This window comes from Geotrypetes seraphini, chromosome 2, assembly GCF_902459505.1.
Source record: "Geotrypetes seraphini chromosome 2, aGeoSer1.1, whole genome shotgun sequence".
NCBI lineage: Eukaryota > Metazoa > Chordata > Amphibia > Gymnophiona > Dermophiidae > Geotrypetes > Geotrypetes seraphini.
Window position 1 is genome coordinate 193769862 of NC_047085.1, and position 19905 is coordinate 193789766.

The 19905-nt window shown below is 44.8% G+C and overlaps 1 long non-coding RNA gene across 4 annotated transcripts in view; it reads left to right on the forward strand.

Moving 5' to 3' along the window:
• The window catches only part of LOC117355687, a 701484-nt gene that overhangs the window by 467711 nt on the left and 213868 nt on the right, over positions 1 to 19905 (forward strand). For all 4 annotated transcript variants that reach the window (XR_004538434.1, XR_004538433.1, XR_004538432.1 and 1 more), the window contains one exon: positions 19541 to 19605. This is a non-coding gene — a long non-coding RNA (uncharacterized LOC117355687). The remainder of the gene's footprint in view (positions 1 to 19540; positions 19606 to 19905) is intronic.

Sequence of the window (19905 nt, forward strand, 5' to 3'; positions counted from 1 at the left end):
TGGACGGGGAATTTGAGTTCCTGCAGGGACAGGGTAAAATTTGTCCCCCTTGTCATTTTCTATTGTATAGTTCTGTCCCTTTTGAATGTTCTTTCATATATTTGTCCTTTTCTTGGTAGTGATCTAAGTGGGCCCATCAGTAATTTACATATGTGGATTACTGTGTTATTGTTTTATATGACCTCTATTATAAACTGTGTGAATCTCACTATCCAATCACGTAATTGCGCTGTCGCACAAATCTTATGCACTAACACAGGTTGGTTTAGAGATTAACAGGGGTCTCAAGTGCTCACACCAGAAGCCTGAGTTATTTGTCAAAGCCACTGGCTGATACCGTGAGCTATCATCGGTCCCGTATCTTATCTCTATGCCTATGATTTGTGCATTTTAGATATATTAATATTGACTTATTTTCTTTATAAATTAATCCTAAAATCTATATTATTTAATGCTTCACCCTTCCAAATACTTCAGAATTACTTAGCTTTTTTTGTATCTTTTTCTTGCTGTTTTATTCCCATTCCATGCAATTGAGGATTTCTCAACTCATTTTAATAATGTTGATCCTGTTATTCATTCTTATTCATTCTACGGAAGATCTCCGTTTCGCCCCACGCATTAACAAGGGGCTTCTTCAGGAAAGCACCACTGCCTCTATAGAAAAAGCAGACCATATAATTGACATATTATTCCACTTAAAAGTTAGACACATGCTAACATGCTTACTCTAAAATCATTGCGCTATTCAAGGATACAAGGCGGGGCTCTCAGGAACGCTATCTGCTCGCTCATGTAATCTTAAAGCTGTTTCCTGATCATAAGAGTTTGGCTCTGCGTGCTTTATTGATGATTGCACTTAAGATTATATTTACCAAATGGAAAAATCTGGCTGATGTAACTCATGCTGAATGGTGGTCTCATTTGAACACGATTGTAAAGTATGAATCCCTTTACGCTCAGAGAGTTGGCTCTTTAAAAAACTTCCATAGAATCTGGGACCCCATACTTCAATATTGTGCCAATGCTTAGTAGTAATTTTCTGTATAATGTATATTGTACCTTCTTACTAGATAGGTTTCTAAACATAATGTACTTACTTAATTTCATATCTCATGACATGTAGTTAAGATGATATGGGTTTAAATGTGTGCAATTGATTAAGTGATTTTCACATACCACTCCTTATAGATTGTGCTACTTCTGTCAAAATATCCTGTAGAAGCAATATGTCTCTCATTTTTTGGAATGCTATACGGATATTGGATGTTGATTTGTTTGTTTTATACTGCTGTTAATCCTTACTTTTCTTTACTATTTGTGTTGTTTTGCAACTAAGAAAATAAAAAACTTATTGAACTTAAAAAAAAAAAGCTGTTTCCTATACTTTCACTTATCACCAACACTATTGATGCTATATTTTTATATTTTTACTACCTTACTTTTATTACTAATGGAAAATGCATATATGTATTTTTTACACACTGAGGAGAACTATATAACTAGGCAACTCGCCTAAACTCACTCACTCGAACATCAGAAGCGGCATTCAAACAAACAAACAAACACACGTACTCCAGCTTACAAACTAAAGATAATGCTAATAATACCAGCAACCCAAACCTCTTAGCTTCCTAAGGCATAAACCTCCAAAAGAAAGACACGTTGGCTCCTGCTCAACCGCCTCAGGCTCAAACATTAGAGTCTGCATGCAGCTTAAAGAGTCCAACTATTTAAAGGCATTCAAGGGCGTCTGATGTCATATCCGGCAACTCATGTTGCCGATCAATTGATCGGTTGGGCAGCTTACAACCTCGTGGGTTGAATATAGCCATTAACTGGCAAACTTTTTTCTAAATAATGTCAATATTGGATAGGCTTTAGTTGTCTAGCAGTGTCTTTTTGGTCTACATTTACAGGATTTAGTTATGTTCATGATGTAGGGTAGGAAAATCAAAATACAAAATGGGTAATGCATAATGAGAAAAGTAAAAGAGACGATTGGTCCATAAGGGTGTATTTGAATAAGATTGATGACGTAATATCATTTATGTGGTGGCGGAGTGAATTGTTACCGGCAACATGAGTTGCCGGATATGACATCAGACGCCCTTGAATGCCTTTAAATAGTTGGACTCTTTAAGCTGCATGCAGACTCTAATGTTTGAGCCTGAGGCGGTTGAGCAGGAGCCAACGTGTCTTTCTTTTGGAGGTTTACGCCTTAGGAAGCTAAGAGGTTTGGGTTGCTGGTATTATTAGCATTATCTTTAGTTTGTAAGCTGGAGTACGTGTGTTTGTTTGTTTGTTTGAATGCCGCTTCTGATGTTCGAGTGAGTGAGTTTAGGCGAGTTGCCTAGTTATATAGTTCTCCTCAGTGTGTAAAAAATACATATATGCATTTTCCATTAGTAATAAAAGTAAGGTAGTAAAAATATAAAAATATAGCATCAATAGTGTTGGTGATAAGTGAAAGTATAGGAAACAGCTTTAAGATTACATGAGCGAGCAGATAGCGTTCCTGAGAGCCCCGCCTTTGTATCCTTGAATAGCGCAATGATTTTAGAGTAAGCATGTTAGCATGTGTCTAACTTTTAAGTGGAATAATATATCAATTATATGGTCTGCTTTTTCTATAGAGGCAGTGGTGCTTTCCTGAAGAAGCCCCTTGTTAATGCGTGGGGCGAAACGGAGATCTTCCGTAGAATGAATAAGAATGAATAACAGGATCAACATTATTAAAATGAGTTGAGAAATCCTCAATTGCATGGAATGGGAATAAAACAGCAAGAAAAAGATACAAAAAAAGCTAAGTAATTCTGAAGTATTTGGAAGGGTGAAGCATTAAATAATATAGATTTTAGGATTAATTTATAAAGAAAATAAGTCAATATTAATATATCTAAAATGCACAAATCATAGGCATAGAGATAAGATACGGGACCGATGATAGCTCACGGTATCAGCCAGTGGCTTTGACAAATAACTCAGGCTTCTGGTGTGAGCACTTGAGACCCCTGTTAATCTCTAAACCAACCTGTGTTAGTGCATAAGATTTGTGCGACAGCGCAATTACGTGATTGGATTGTTTTATATGAACCATTTGTGTTTATTGTGTTCACAACCATATTGGTTTTCCCGAATGTGCAGATTAGAAATGCTGCAAAGAAAACAAATAAATAATTCCAGATGTAGCAGACTGTTCTCTTGCTAGGGCTGGAGGAAATCTACATTGAAGGCATACTTGTTCTTCTAGTCCTGTTGAAATCATTTTTGCTTATAAATTGGATTGGCTTAGTTTGGGGGTAAATATTCAGCCAGCTGTACTCAGCATTTTTGGAAGCTCCTGTCGGCATTATGCCTGGATATTCAGTGCTGGTTCATGTCTGGGCACTGGGATCGAATATCTGGGAATATGCAGGTGGAAATCACTTAACCGCATAGGTTAAATTGAACAAAAATAGCACTGTGTTTATGGGGACTGATTTGGCCAGGTAACTTATGCGGTTAAATGCTGAATAAGAACATAAGAATACTGGGGCAGACCAGTGGTCCATCTAGCCCGGTATCCTGTTTCCAGCAGTAACCAGTCCAGGTCATAAGAATCCTAAATAGTAGAAAGATTCCAGGTTACCGATCGCAGGGCAAATAGTAGTTGCTCCCATTTCTATCTCAATAGCAGACTGCGGACTTTTCCTCCAGATGAGGTATGATAGAGGTCTATAAAATACTGAATGGAGTAGAACGGGTAGGTGTGAATCACTTGTTTACTTCTTCCAACAATATTAGGACTAGGGGGCATGCAATGAAGCTATTACGAAGTAGTAGATTTAAAACAAACAAACAAACAAACAAAAAATGTCCTCATCAACATGTAAATTCTGGAATTCGTTGTCAGACAATGTGGTAAAAACAGCTTAGCAGGGTTTAAAAAAGGATTGAAAAATTTCCTAAAACAAAAGCCCACCTCGAGTGCTTTCGACTCCTAACTTCTCTCACCTTGGGTTCTGCATCCCCTACTCTCTATGTCATGGCATGTCTGTTCAAGTTAGATTGTAAGCTCTTCTGATCAGGAACCGTCAAAATGTACAGTGCGGCGTATGCCTGTCCACCTGCGTAATTTGGGCTCTTTTCAATTATATTGAAAACATCTGAAAATATGGCTATTTTCAACAATGTAAATTCTGCTGCTCTCTATATAACCACTAATTCTTATTATATTTTCCTTTCTTAAACTCTTGTAAACCATGTCGAGCTCTATCCTTATAGTGAAGATGCGGTATATAAGCTTAAGGTTTAGTTTAGTTTAGTCTATATAAGTGATAAGTAGTAGTAGTCGTTAGAGCAGGGGTTTCAAACTCAATCACATAAGGGGCCGAAATCTAAAACACAGGCTAAGTCGAGGGCCGAGTTTTCTATTAAGATACTTAGGGCCTCTTCTATTAAACTGCGCTAGCAGTTTTTAGAGCAGAGAGCCGCGCTGCTCCCAACGCTCATAGAGTTCCTATGAGCATTGGGAGCAGCACGGGCTATTCAGCACGGCTCTCTGTGCTAAAAACTGCTAGCGCAGTTTAATAGAAGATGGGGGTTAGTCTTAGTAGAAGTATAGATCCTTCCTCGCCGTGAGACACCTGTGGCGCGGTCAAGCACTTCTGTGGAGCGCCCTGCTTTAACCTAGCTTTTACACTGGGACTGGGTCCTTCTGCCTATAAATGGGTACTGAGGAGCTTGGAGCACCACTGGGACCAGGGCTGCTCAGTCAGGCACTTAGATGCGACACAGTCACCGAGGGCCACCTAAAATGGCCAGGCGGGCCAGATTTAGCCCCCGGGCTTTGTGTTTGACATGTGTGCGTTAGAGCTACAACCTCAGCACCCTGAGGTTGTGGGTTCAAACTCCATACTGCTCCTTGTGATCCTGGGCAAGTCACTTAATCCTCTACTGCCCCACCAGGACAAATAGAGAAAACGCTTGAAGTACCTGCATGGAAACCGCTTTGAGTGTGGTTGTAAAACTTCAAAAAGGTGGTATACAAGTCCAATCCCTATTCCTAAAGATAAACAATTTGGAAAAACATGTATATACAATTTAATGTGAGATGATCACTATTGTGGATTCTTAAAATAAGAGGGTTTATGAACTATGGGATTTATTTATTTTTTTTTTGAGTCCAAGTTTCCAAGTTTATTAAAAAGTTTGATATACCGCTTAATCTGGCTTCTAGGCGATAAGAGTAAGATTGGCATCCCAGAGACTGCAGAGATGGACAGGAAGCAAGAAAGGTGGCAGTTCTGTGTTTGAGACCATTTTATAATTGAGTATTAGCTAAGCTGTTTGTATTTCGATGTGGAGGAGTAGCTTAATGGTTAGTGGCTGAGAACCTGGGATCCTCGGTTCAAGACCGTGGGGAAGTCACTTTAACCCTCCATTGCCCCAGGTGCAAAACTTTGATTATGGACCCTCGCTGAAAATAATCGGCACTCGCCGTACAACAGTATTTTCTGTGACAGCTCCCACAATCTAGAATTCTTTACCTTTACATATTAGATCAGAAACTAATTTAGAGACATTCAAAGGCGCCTTAAAATGTTTTTTGTTCAAAGAAGCCTATGAACACTAAATACTCTTTCCTGTTTAAAGATGTCTAGGGACGCCGGGTACCCTTGATGTATTTGCTACTCGCCCCATACCATCTCTTTTCTTTCTTTTAAAAGAAATACAGCAGCATTATATGTGTCTTCCCATTCCTTGTGTTTTAGAGAATGACACGGTGGCAAAATTCATCACCGTCCCCGTCCCCGCGGATAACCGCAGGAAATAATCCCATGCCATTTTCTAGTGTCTATTTCAACCTCAGTCCTTCTACACCAACATTCTTCACAAAAGCTTGAGGGTCAGTGGTTGTGGCCATTCATACTCTGATTCTTCCCTCTCTCCTTAAAGAATGACATGAAGATGGTTTCCCGCGGTTATCCGCGGGGACGGGAACGGTGATGAATTTTGTCACCGTGTCATTCTCTATTGTGTTTGTTCCTTATATGTTTTCTTTCATGATTTTATTGTACACTTCTCCCTCCGAATTCGCGGGGGATGCAGGGAGAACATAGCCTTGAATACTGAAAAACCGCAAATAACTTTTTGCATGTTATTCACGGTTTTTTGGTAAAATAGATCTGAAAAAGATAATAAACTGTGAATAGCCCAACCTGCGATTTGATCCAGACAACACCGGGAGCAGCGATTTCCTTCAGGAACCACCGGGAGCAGCGATTTCCAATGTGAAATGCCGGTTTCATTGATGAAAATTAGGGGGCGGAGTCAGCAGCTGAAAAATCGCAAATAAGCGAATCCACAGATATGGAAACCGTGGATACGGAGGGAGAAGTGTAGTTCCTTCCCCCTTCCCATGTATAATCAGTATGGTTTGTCCTTAGTTTATAGATGTCTGTGTTTTAAACTATTGTACCTCTTATTTTTATTAATATTGTACTCTTGCCTAGAATTTTGATAGGGGTGCGATCAAATTTTAAATAAACGATGAAACTATGAAAGTACCTGCATATAATAAATGTAAACTGCTTTGGTTGTGCCACAGGCAGTATATCAAATGCATGGTCTCTTAATCTTTACTTCTGTTTGTAAGTTGCCTTGAGCCTGCTTAGGTATGTGCGACGCAGAAATAAAAGATTAGATTAGATTTACTATTGTCTGCTTATCTGGCATCAGCCTTTCTATCAATTGTATGAGGATATCCCAGGTAATTGCAATCCTGTCACAGTCAGTGGCCTAGTGAGGGTGGGAGATGCCCCCTGCACCTTCCGCGCCCCCCCCCGCCCCCGCGCAACACTCACGCCATCCTTTCCCTCCCTGTTGCCTCTAAATCTTCGCCAGCGTGAGCTGCTTCTCCACCTGTTGCTTGTGCCGGCTTTCCCTCTGACATCAATTCCTGGCCCCGCAACCCAAAAGCAATTTCAGAGGGAACCAGGCCTACGTGAGCAACAGCTAGAGTAGTTGCTCACGCTGATGAAGATTTTAAAGAGGTGTGGGGGCAGGAAAGGGAGGGCGCAAGCATGGCATTGGGGGTGCAGAGAGGTGCCGACGCCCTCACCAAGACGGCGCCCGGGGCGGTCCACTCCCCACCTTACTACACCACTGGTCACAGTCATTATCTGTTTGGGAAATTTCAATATATTATCAGGAAGGGCAAAAAAAAGTCAGCAGAAAGCCACCATCCACTGCTTTCCCTTGACATGAAAAAAGCTAATGGGCCTAGTGAAGGTTTTGAGTTACCGACTTTAGACCATGATAATACAGGTCCATTTTTGAGGGGCATCAGCAGAAAGAAAAATGTATGGCTTTAGTTACTAGCACTCTCCGCACTTAACAGTGATTTTCTGAGGCAGGCTTTTATCTGTAATGTTCAAACCCTTTTTTTTTTTTTTTTTTTTGCTTCTCTTTCTTATTTTGACCTATGTCACCCATTAAATTGCTTTTCCTTCAAAAAAAGATTGTTCTGCGATCAGAGCAAATGCTTCTCCTTTAGCGAGAGGAGCCATTAGCAAGTCCACATGGGCTTTTAAAGAATAGTTAGACTTCCCAAGGCCCGAGAAACAGTTTTAAGCAAAACCTTCCTGCTCTAGAGGGCTCTGTGCAAGGCTAACAGTGACTGTAAACATTTTGGACAGCTGGCAGGTCTTTTTTTTTATCACTGCTGAGGAGCTCTTTATGGGCAGTAGAGCTGACCATGACAGGTCCCACCAGTGCCTCAGTTAACTGACCAGAGAGCATTTTGGGAACATGTTAAGTTAGAGCTCATTAACCCAACTACTGTAAGCACTTGGAAAGGAATTTTCAAAGACATTTCTAAGCATAAAACTGGGTTTGTATGTGGACATGTTTTTGGGCAGGGATTATGCTTACCAACATACTTCTGTGTTTCCTGAAGTATACCTGTATATGTACATTTCCCAGGAAGAAGTATGCGCACTCAGTAAAAGGGGCACATTTCTGTGTAATTTGGTCTTCTTAATTTTGAAACAAAAATCTTTCTAATTGAAAATCTGTGTAACAAGCATCTCATGGGAGAAAAAAAGCCTACGGGCTTTACATAGTTTGAAAGTGGCCCCATCGTTGTAGCCTGAGGCGTAGCTACCATGTTTCCCCGAAAATAAGACCTAGCATGATTTTCGGGGTAGGTCTTAATATAAGCCCTACCACAAAAATAAACCCTAGCCCCGGAATTCGCCAGCAGCAGCGCTTCTCCCCAGCCGACTCCGCCACAACCCCTGCCGCGCCGCTGAAACCCCTGCTGACCCTCCATCCTTCCCTCCCATCCGAACCTTGCCGACCACGAGCGAACCCTACATACTTCTATCCAAAGCGGCGTCGGGCCGGCAGCACGCTAAACAGGATGCTTTGGCCTTTGCTGGGGAATTCCCTCTGCCGCGTCTCTGATGATATTGGGAGTATGTTTGGATAGTTGTTTGACTATGGAAAAACAAATATTGAAAATGATTCAGGTAGGATATAGGCAATTGAAATTGTTATATAGATTAAAACCTTTCACTACCAGCTTCTGATTTCCGTAGTGTGGTGCAAGCAGTAATACTAAGGGCTCCTTTTACTAAGGTGTGCTAGCGTTTTTAGTGCACGCAGGATATTACCGCGTGCTACACCATGCGCTATGCGGCAAGAGCTAACACAAGCTCAATGCTGGCGTTAGCGTCTAGCATGCGCTATTCCGCGCGTTAATTCCCTAACACAGCTTTGTAAAAGGAGCCCTAAGTAGAGTGGATTATAGCAATTCTCTTTATTTGGGAGTTACTAAAGTGAAGATGAGAGCACTGCAGATGTTAGTTAACTCTGCAGCAAGATCGATTACTGGGGTTTCAAGAATGACTCATACAACCCCAGTGTTGAAGCAACTGCACTGGTTACCTATGCAGCGGAGAGAACAGTTTAAGATTCTCTCAGTCACACAGCAAATCTTATATCAGGTTTCCCCAAGGGCACTAAAGGAGTTTTTTGGAAATCTTTCAACCCCAGAAAATGTTTGAGATCTGAAAATGGTATGAAGCTGAATTTGGAGGGTAAGATGTCAGTCTGTCATGTTAAGATTGGAGCAAATGCTCTGCCTGGTATTCTGCGCTTTTGCGATGGGAGACTGAGGGCTCCTTTTACCAAGGCGCGCTAGCAGGTTTAGCGCACGCTAAAATGCCCTGCGCGCTAGCCGCTACCGCCTCCTTTTAAGCAGGCGGTACTTTTTCGGCTAGCGTGCACTAATCTTGTGCGTGCGCTAAAATTGCTAGCACACCTTAGTAAAAGGAGCCCTGAATTTTAAGAAAATGTTGAAAACACAATTATTTGTTAATGCCTTCATGTGCTAGTGCTGTTTGCTGCTGAAGCCTTACCGTCCTGTAAATGTTTGTATGGGATTGTCTTTCCATCTTGTTGGATGATTTTGAAAGAAGGTTTTAATAATGATACTGTTAGTTAATGTTTTTATTGTTTGTTCTGTCGAAACATGTTTTAGTATTTTTAATATGTATGTATGTAATTTTGTAAACCGCGTGGAGGGGCATAATCCAAAAAAAACGTCTAAGTCCCCTTTTGGCCTAAGGCCTTAAACGTTGAAAGTAGAAGCAGAGAAAATGTCCACTATCAAAAAAAGGTCCAAAAGGAGTTTTTTTTTTTTTAATAATGGCCTGCCTCTACGTTCAGCTGTTAAAACGCCCAGACCACCACTACGTCTACACTAACACCATATAATCAATCTAAAAAAGCCTAACTCCCAAACGCCCAAAACAAGAGCGTTTAGGCGAAGGAGGAGCCAGTCCTTCGCCTAAAAGCTGGATTCTGTAACCGATGTCTGTCAAAAACAACACCGGTTACAGAATCCCCCCCTACAACGATCTGGGTAGGAGGGAGCCCAAGCCCTCCTGCCCTCAATGCAAGGGCCCCCCCAGAATCCCCAATTGCCCCCCTGCTGATCCGTGACCCCCCCCCCCACTGACCGCATGACACACCCACCCCCATCCCCCCTCCCCGTACCTTCAAAATCATTGGTCGAACAGACAGGTGCCAAGCCCGTCCGTCCGACAGGCCAGCCATCATTGAATGGCTGGCCTTAGGGCCTGATTGGCCCAGGCAGCTCAAATCCCGCCCACAGGTGGGGCCTGAGACACCTGGGCCAACCGGATTAGGCCCAGTAGGATTATGCCCCTCCTGTGGGCGGGACCTTAGGCATATGGGCCAGCTTAGCACCCATCCATCCAACCAATGATTTTGAAGATACGGGGTGGGGGTGAGGGTGTCATGGGGTCGGTGGGGAGGTCGCAGGTCAGCGGGGGGGGCAATCTGGGGTTCGGGGGGGGCCCTTGCATCGAGGGCAGGAGGGCTTGGGCTCTCTCCTGCCCGATAGTGTCAGGGGGTTTGGGGATACCGTGGCAGGAGGGCTTGGGCTCCCTCCTGCCCAATCGTTGTAGGGGGGGAGGGCTAATCGCTGTAAGAGAGATGGCTCATCTCTCCTGCTGCGATGGTGATCACCCACCCCCCTCCGAACTGCGGCACTGAGCCATCTCTCCTGCAGCGATAGGCAGGTTGCTGGAGCCGCTGAGCTGCAGCGATCAGGTCAGCAGCCCCTTTTTCAGCACTTATACCTGTTTTGACTTGGTCTAAGTCAAAACATATAAGTGTTGACCAGGCATCCTGCCTAAAGTTTTGGTTATACCTGCTGTACGCCTAGGTCTAGGTCAGCCCACCGCCCGCCCTTTCTCCTCCTCTAAAAACGCCTCTTTTCACTCTATGCGTTTAGAGGCAGGAGAAAGGCCTAAGCTGGTTTTAGATACGTCTAAAACCAGCTTTGATTATGGGTACTTGGACGATCAGGCTTTTTGATCGTCCAAGTACCCATTTAGGCCACTTTTTAGACTTTCTTTTTAAATTATTATTATGAGCCCCATAGTTTTTATGTGGTATATAAATTTTTAAATAAATAAATGGTCTACTCCCCCTGATGTCAAAATCTGACTAGGCTTCTGATTGTAGCACTTCATTTTGACAGGCTCAGTAAAATAGGCTGTTGAATTTTTTTCTTCAAATTGAAAGAAAGCTTAAGTCGATCCATGCCTGCAGGTAAAAAAATAAGCAATCAGGGAAAAAAAAAAAAGATCAGAAACATTACAAGTGATTAGAACAGCACTGCCTCAAGGTTGAAACAATTCTCTTGTCAGTTCGTACAATCTCCCTTTCAAGCCTCATTTTTGAAGGAAAAGAAGGTTTATGAGATCACGCTTTGTGTATATGTATGTGTATGAATACTGAATAACTTTAGGGTTTGGTGTCCTGTGAAGTTAACAACACATTTTTCAAACACATCCCAGTAGAGAGAGGGAAGAACCACATGAGGACACTGATTTATTTCATACTGTATACTGTACCTGTAAAATTTGTGTCTGCGAGAGGCTGTCACAAATAAAGATTGCTTTTGTCAATCCTGAACTTGGCTGGTGACTTCTTTTGTGTATTTTTTTGTTGTTGAAATAAATTTTATTAAACCAGCACACAAACAAAAAATACGCTAAAATAGCAGTAGCTAAAATAGCTAAAAGGCAGTAATTGTGCGACAAAACCAATCCTAATAGAAAAGTACAAGGAAACATTTTCAACAATATATTCCCCTCCCCCCCACCCCAAAAACAAAACTTCCTCTCTGGTGAAACCTGTGAGAAGAAACTAAGCAAAGTATATCCCTCACAAATTCAAGAGTTTACTCTGTGCGACTGGAGTCAAGGAATTCCAAAAGGGTTCCCACTGGGACTGCAGCGGTCTCCCCTTAGGAGTGTCCAAGTCAGGGACTCGTAATCTCTCCATCTGCAAATATTGAATTAACAACGCCCTCCACTGCTCCACCGAAGGAGGCTGTGAGGTCAGCCAATGCAATAAGATGGATTTAATTCACATAAGAAAAGCTATTTTTTTGAAATCCTCACAATCCTTTAGGTACTGGGGCAACCACTGGGCACCGAGAAAACAATAGCAAAGGCGTTAGGAGACAGCGCACCCACCGAAGCTCAGAAATACGATGTAAAATCCTCTCCCAGAAATGATGAATGACCATGCAGGAATAAAATACACGGCCTAAAGTAGCCACAGAGTGATTGCATTTGGGACAAACTGAATCCTAACGCAAAGTCATCCGGAAAGCACGTGCCGGGGAGATGTAAAGACCCAAGGCCAGTTTGTAACTAATCTCTCATAGGGAAACTGGTAAAGATAAGTGAGATATCATATGAAGATACTGTTTGAGCTTCCCTTCTGGTAACTGTACCCCCAAATCAGCCGACCAGTGCGACGTAGGCTTGGAGCAATCAAAATCAGGCTGTAAGTCTTGTAAACTACGATGATGGCATCATAAGGGTATATCCGCCTGGGTCTCCAGGCAGAGTACCTCCTTAAATTGTTCAAGAAAATCAGAAGTCTAAGTAGAAAAGGGCAAAGAACAAATATAATGGCGCAACTGCCAATATGCATATCCATCGGAGGAGGCCCACCTGAATTCAGACTGCAAAGTGTGAAAAGATTTGATAGACCCCGTCCTCCTCGAGCACATGGGCTGCCGCGTGAGAAAATGAATGCTGACATGCTGGGGCATAATAAGATATTCAAATTAGTTTGGGGTCCATTGACGTCTTTTGTAGATTTGCTATAGTTGTCCTTTATCTTTATCTTTATTTTCCATTGGTTTTCACCCACGCATCCAGGGGTGGATGGGAGCCAGGAGGGGGCTATATCTTTTGTAATTATTCCTGATGGTAATGATGGCTGGGGGAGGGAATTTTTATCTTTTGTATAGATACTGATTGATTATAAGTGCTTGGTTGATTATCATTATCATTTGTATATAAATTGTATTGCACTTTTTGTTGGCATTAAAAACAAAATAAAGTTAAAAATAAATAAGAGTATTTCCCTGTAACTTAAAAAAAAAAAAAAAAACTTTGCTAGATTTTTAGAAAATTGATGGTCTTAGCAATTGTTCGATTTTCGTGTAAAAAGCACAGTTACTTACCGTAACAGGTGTTATCCAGGGACAGCAGGCAGATATTCTTAACACATGGGTGACGTCACCGACGGAGCCCTCGGTACGGACCTTTTTAACTAGAAGTTTCTAGTTGGCCGCACCGCGCGTGCGCGAGTGCCTTCCCGCCCGACGGAGGAGTGCGTGGTCCCCAGTTAGTATAAGCCAGCTAAGAAGCCAACCCGGGGAGGTGGGTGGGACGTAAGAATATCTGCCTGCTGTCCCTGGATAACACCTGTTACGGTAAGTAACTGTGCTTTATCCCAGGACAAGCAGGCAGCATATTCTTAACACATGGGTGACCTCCAAGCTAACAAAGAGGGAGGTGGGATGGTTGGCCATTAGGAAAATAAATTTTGTAACACAGATTGGCCGAAGTGTCCATCCCGTCTGGAGAACGCATCCAGACAGTAGTGAGTAGTGAACGTGTGAACTGAGGACCAAGTGGCCGCCTTGCAGATTTCCTCGATGGGCGTGGAACGGAGGAAAGCTACAGAAGCAGCCATAGCTCGGATTCTGTGGGCCGTGACAGTTCCTTCCAGTGAGAGACCGGCCCGAGCATAGCAGAATGCAATACAGGCAGCAAGCCAATTTGAAAGTGTCCGTTTGGAGACAGGACGACCCAAACGGTTGGGATCGAAAGATAAAAATAGCTGAGGTGATGTTCGGTGAGCTCTGGTACGATCAAGGTAGTAAGCAAGGGCACGCTTACAATCCAGCGTGTGCAACGCCTGTTCCCCAGGATGCGAGTGAGGCTTAGGGAAGAAGACGGGCAACACAATGGACTGGTTAAGGTGAAAAGCCGAGACCACCTTGGGGAGGAATTTAGGGTGGGTACGCAGAACAACCTTGTCATGGTGAAAAACAGTGAACGGTGGGTCGGCAACCAGTGCATGCAGTTCGCTAACCCTCCTGGCAGAGGTGATGGCAATCAGGAAAAGCACCTTCCAGGTAAGGAGTCTAAGTGAAGTTGTGGCAAGAGGCTCGAATGGAGGTTTCATGAGAGCTGAGAGTACCACATTCAGGTCCCAGACGACAGGAGGAGGCTTGAGAGGTGGTTTGATATTGAAGAGGCCTCTCATAAATCTGGAAACCAGAGGATGAGCCGTGAGGGGTTTTCCGAGAATAGGCTTATGAAACGCAGTGATGGCACTGAGGTGGACTCTGATGGAGGTAGTTTTGAGGCCAGCATTGGACAGCGAGAGCAAATATTCCAATACAGTTTCCACCGCTAAGGAGGTGGGTTCCTGATGATGCCGGAGACACCACGAGGAGAATCTGGTCCATTTCTGATGGTAACATTGAAGGGTGGCCGGCTTCCTGGAGGCATCCAAGATGAGGCGGACCGGCTGAGATAGGTTCTCTGGAGAGGTCAGCCCGAGAGAAACCAAGCTGTCAGGTGGAGCGAAGACAGATTGGGATGCAGTAGAGACTGATGTTGCTGCGTAAGTAGAGTAGGAAACACAGGAAGGAGAATGGGTTCCCTGGAGCTGAGTTGGAGCAGGAGTGAGAACCAGTGTTGGCGAGGCCACCGAGGTGCGATAAGAATCATGGTGGCGTTGTCCTTGCGGAGTTTGGACAAGGTCCGCAACATCAGAGGAAGTGGAGGGAAGGCATACAGGAACCGATCCCTCCAGTCGAGCAGGAATGCATCCGGAGCCAGACGGTGAGGAGAGAAGAGTCTGGAACAGAATTGGGGCAGCTGATGGTTGTGAGGTGCTGCAAAGAGGTCCACCTGCGGAGTGCCCCATCGAGCAAAGATGGAGAGCAGAGTCGGAGGGTCCAACGTCCACTCGTGAGGTTGAAGGATGCGGCTGAGGTTGTCGGCCAGAGAGTTCTGTTCGCCCTGGATATAGACCGCCCTGAGAAAGAGATTGCGGTCCGTGGCCCAGGTCCAGATGCGCAGAGCCTCCAAACAAAGGGGGCGAGATCCGGTGCCGCCTTGCTTGTTTATGTAGTACATGGCGACTTGATTGTCTGTGCACAGGAGGAGGACTTGAGGGCAGAGAAGATGTTGGAAAGCCTTGAGGGCGTAGAACATGGCTCTGAGTTCCAGGAAATTTATGTGATGACGACGCTCCTGTGGGGTCCAAAGTCCCTGGGTGCGTAGATCTCCTAGGTGAGCTCCCCACGCATAGGGGGACGCATCCGTGGTGATGATCATAGAGTGAGGGGGTAGATGAAAAAGTAGACCCCTGGAAAGATTTGAGGAGTTCAACCACCATTGGAGAGATTGCTGAAGAGATGATGTCACAGAGATGGGATGAGAAAGAAGATCTGTCGTCTGTGACCATTGGTTGGCGAGAGTCCACTGAGGTGTACGAAGGTGGAGACGTGCCAGAGGAAGGACGTGCACCGTCGAGGCCATGTGACCCAGGAGGACCATCATCTGTCGGGCAGGAATGGAGGGATGCATGAGTACCTGACGGCAGAGATGGAGCAGGGTCCGGTGGCGATCGGAGGGAAGAAAGGCCCTCATCAGCGTGGTGTCCAGAACTGCTCCAATGAATTGAAGTCGCTGGGTGGGAAGCAGATGCGACTTGGGGTAGTTGATCTCGAACCCCAGGAGGTGGAGGAGAGAGATGGTGTGATGAGTAGCCTGTAGCACAAGTTGAGACGTAGGTGCTTTCACCAACCAATCGTCCAAGTAGGGGAACACCTGGAGGTTGTGAGACCTGAGGAAGGCCGCCACCACTATAAGGCACTTGGTGAAGACTCTGGGGGAGGAAGCGAGGCCAAACGGTAGCACTTTGTACTGATAGTGGTGGTGTAGCACCTGGAACCGCAGGTAGCGGCGAGAATTCTGATTGATGGAGATGTGAGTGTAGGCCTCTTTGAGGTCCAGGGAACATAGCCAGTCGTGTTGAGAAAGAAGAGGGTAAAGCGTGGCAAGGGAGAGCATTCTGAACTTTTCCTTGACCAGACACTTGTTGAGGTCCCTGAGATCGAGAATGGGACGGAGGTCTCCCGTCTTTTTGGGAACCAGGAAGTAGCGGGAGTAGAATCCCTGACCCCTTTGATCTGGAGGTACTTCTTCGATGGCATTGAGAAGGAGGAGGGATTGAACCTCCCTCAGTAGGAGGGGGGTTTGAGATGAGTGTGAAGCAGACTCTACGGGAAGGTTGTCCGGTGGACGAGTCTGGAAGTTGAGAGAGTAGCCGTGGCGGATGATGTTGAGGACCCACTGGTCCGACGTGATGACTTCCCAACGGCTGGAGAAAATGGTGAGACGACCCCCGATAGGCTGTGGAAGAGGCAGCGAGGGTGGATGACTGGCTATGCCCTGGAGAGAAGAGTCAAAAGGGCTGAGACTGCTTAGCAGGCTGAGGTGGCTTAGAGGATTGAGTGGCCTGAGATCGAGCCTGGGCGTGGTGCTGCTGTTGGCGAGGTCGCCGAGATTGTTGGGGAGGCGGATTGAGTGGCCTGGCTGAGAACCTCCGCTGGTAAGATGATTGAGGCCGATAGGGTCGGGCAGGCGGAGCCTTCTTCTTCGGCTTGATCAGGGTGTCCCACCTGGTTTCATGGGCCGAGAGTTTCTGGGTGGTGGAATCCAGTGACTCTCCAAAGAGTTCATCCCCGAGACAGGGGGCGTTGGCCAAACGATCCTGGTGGTTGATGTCCAGGTCGGAAACTCTGAGCCAGGCTAGGCGACGCATGGCTACGGCCATGGCAGAGGCCCGAGAGGTGAGCTCGAAGGAGTCGTAAATAGAGCGGACCATATATTTGCGCATTTGGAGAAGGCCAGAGATGTGTTGTTGGAACAGCGGGACCTTACGCTCAGGAAGATACTTCTGGAGGGCAGACAGTTGTTGGACCAAGTGTTTTAGGTAGAAAGAAAAATGGAAGGAATAGTTGTTTGCCCTGTTGGCAAGCATGGCATTCTGGTAAAGCCTCTTGCCAAACTTGTCCATGGTCTTACCTTCTCTGCCAGGAGGGGTAGAGGCATAGACACTGGAGCCCTGAGTCTTCTTTAAAGTGGATTCCACCAGAAGGGACTCATGGGGCAATTGAGATTTGTCGAACCCCGGAATAGGGATGACTCGATAAAGGTTGTCCAGCTTACGTGGAGCCCCCGGTACCGTAAGGGGGTTCTCTAAGTTTTTGTAAAAGGTCTCCCGTAGGATGTCATGAACGGGGAGCTTGAGAAACTCTTTAGGAGGCTGTTCGAAATCTAAAGCCTCCAGGAAGGCTTGAGACTTCTTTGAGTCAGATTCTAAGGGAAGGGACAGGGCTGCAGACATTTCCCTTAGAAACTTAGAAAATGAGGACTGTTCTGGTTTAGATGTGGCATCGGGTGCCGATGGTTCCTCATCAGATGAGGAGGGATCCTCCTCGGTACCGAGAGGAGTCTCCTCCCATAAATCAGGGTCCCTGATCTCTGGTGCATGTCGAGACACCGGGGTGGAGGGCGCGGTGTGGCGAGTCTTGGACAAAGACTTACCAGAGCGGACGGAAACGGCACCAGGGGAGGACGATCGGCGTCGATCTCGGTCCCGAGAAGCATGCCGTGCCGCCTGGTGCCGAGAAGAATCCAATGTGGCCTGGGAATGAACCACTGGATCGGCATGAAGTTGCTGGGCCGAAAGGATCGGCATAGAGGTGTCCACCGGTACCGTAGGAGTGGACACCGGGGGCTCGGTGCGGGGCTCGGGCCGGTCTGGTACCGGAAGGAGCGGTGCCAAGATAGAGGGTAACAGTTGTTCAAGTTGTTTCTTCAACTGCTCCTTGAGCTGAGCTTGTAGGATGGCCGAGATACGGTCATCCAGGGGTGGCATCGGAACCGCTTTCTTTTTCTTCGGTTCCTTTGATGCCGCTCCACGCCCCGGCGATGAGGAGGCCGATGACGAGGCACTCACCGAGATCGGGGCGGAGCGTTTGCGGGACCGGTGCGATGCCGGTAGGGACGGTGTCGCCACCGTAGCTGGAGGGCGCTCGAGGGAAGAGGAAGGCTTCTTAGCCGGCTTACCTGGCGCCTGCGACGCCGATGCGGGGTCGGTCGGCGTCGAGGATGACGGTGCCGATTTTGGAGGTACCGCCGTTGAAGATGAGGAGTCCATCGCCGACTCGGTGCCGAAGAGAAGGGTTTGTTGGATTCTTCGGTTTTTAAGAGTTCGTTTTTGCAGAGTGGCACAGCGGGTGCAGGAGTCCGCCCGATGCTCCGGACCCAGACACTGCAAACACCAATTGTGTGGGTCAGTTATGGAGATCGGGCGTGCACACCGCTGGCACTTCTTAAAACCGACCTGCGGGGGCATGAAGGGGAAGATAGCCTCCGCAAAATCGAAGTCCGAGGCCTGTATAATGGCAACAGGCCCCGCCGGGGCAAAAACGAAAGAAAGGGAAAAAATCAAAGTATTTTTTTTTTTTTTTTTTTGCAAATTAAAGAAAATTAAACCCGAAGGTAAGGAAAGAAAAATTCAGGAAAAAAGCGCGAGCGGGAAGGCAGAAAAGTGATTCAACGGTCGTTGAAAAAATACACGCGTCTTCTTCGCTCCGCGGAAACGAAGAAACTGGGGACCACGCACTCCTCCGTCGGGCGGGAAGGCACTCGCGCACGCGCGGTGCGGCCAACTAGAAACTTCTAGTTAAAAAGGTCCGTACCGAGGGCTCCGTCGGTGACGTCACCCATGTGTTAAGAATATCTGCCTGCTTGTCCTGGGATAATGATTGTTTTTAGAGAGTTTTTTTGTAGGTCACTATTGTTCAGTTTTTCTTCTTTCCTTGTAAACTGCATTGAACTGAAAGGTGTTGCAGTGTATAAATGGAAACATGGAAATAAATGTTCAGTATATGCTCTCTTTTAATTCTTACAGGTATAGCCATTCAATTGATTACAAGTAATTGGAAAAATCATGATAGAATAAATTATACTTTCTGGTGGGTGAATGTGTGTACTATATACAAATATGAAATAATTAATGCGGAGTGTAGGGGACTTAGTGGAATATTCAACAAAATTTGGTGTCCATTGACTACATTTGTACAAATATAATACTGTATTTTGTCTTACTTTTTTCTTGGTTTATTTATCTTTACATATCCAGGGAGGGTGGGGGGTTGGGTGGTTGGGAGGAATTATTGATAATGATATTTTAGGTAACTTGGTTTCATTTTATATTATATAGTTGGTTCTTATGTTATTACTATATGCAAAATAATGTAATTATTGAAGGATAGTTCTGTTATCTATATAGATATTAGTGTTATGACTGAATGCAATAATATACTGTTCTTTTATTTATTTAACACTGTTCTTGTTTAAAAATCAATAAAGAATTATATATATAAAAAAAAAAAGTATATGCTCTCTTTTTGAAAGTAAGCGTCATAGTTCTTTGCTCACCAGCTACCTTTACAGTCTGCTTTGGAATGCAGCCAGTTTCAATATATATATTTTGCCATAGGTGTACATATTAGAAAAGAAGCAGGGCCATTAACTTTCTCTTGATGTTTTTTTCATTTCAGTTTTCTGAAGAAGTTTGAACTCCTGCTTTGGAACATACAAAACTTCGAGACACCGTCTGTGCCAGGTCAGTACACATTTAAGTTAAAAAAAATGTTTTATTATATTTTAGAAAATCACAACAATCAAAACAATACATATGGTCCAGACCAGCAAGTGCATATGGATAATATACATTACAAAAAATAGCACCATAATACAAGGATTTTGTTATTTTATTTTTCTTTTCTTATTGTACTGATTGTATTGTGGTGCTATTTTTTGTAATGTATATTGTCAGTACACATTTAAACATTGGTACAAATCTTTTACTGCATTTTACCAGCAAAATTCAGTGTAGAAGGCAAAGCAAGGCACTGAGGTAAAT